Source organism: Cebus imitator, unplaced genomic scaffold (assembly GCF_001604975.1).
Source record: "Cebus imitator isolate Cc_AM_T3 unplaced genomic scaffold, Cebus_imitator-1.0 Scaffold70, whole genome shotgun sequence".
Lineage (NCBI taxonomy): Eukaryota > Metazoa > Chordata > Mammalia > Primates > Cebidae > Cebus > Cebus imitator.
In genome coordinates, this window is record NW_016107385.1 from 2803206 (window position 1) to 2803581 (window position 376).

Below are 376 nucleotides of genomic sequence, written 5' to 3' on the forward strand. Positions count from 1 at the left end.
TTGACCAGGATGGTCTCGATCTCTTGACCTCGTGATCCACCCGCCTCGGCCTCCCAAAGTGCTGGGATTACAGGCTTGAGCCACCGCACCCGGCCAAGTCAAAAAGTTTTTAAAAATTAAAAGGTTTATAAACTATAAAAGTTACAATAAGCTAAGATTAACGTTACTGAAGAAAGAATTTTTTTTTTAATTTTTCATTTTTTGAGACAGGATCTCACTCTGTCACCCAGGCCAGAGAGCAGTGACATGATCAGAGCTCACTGCAGCCTCAGCCTCCTGGACTCAAGGGATCTTCCTGCCTCAGCCTCCTGAGTAGCTTGGACTACATACTCATGCCATCATGTCCAGCTAATTTTTTAAATTTTTGTAGAGAGGG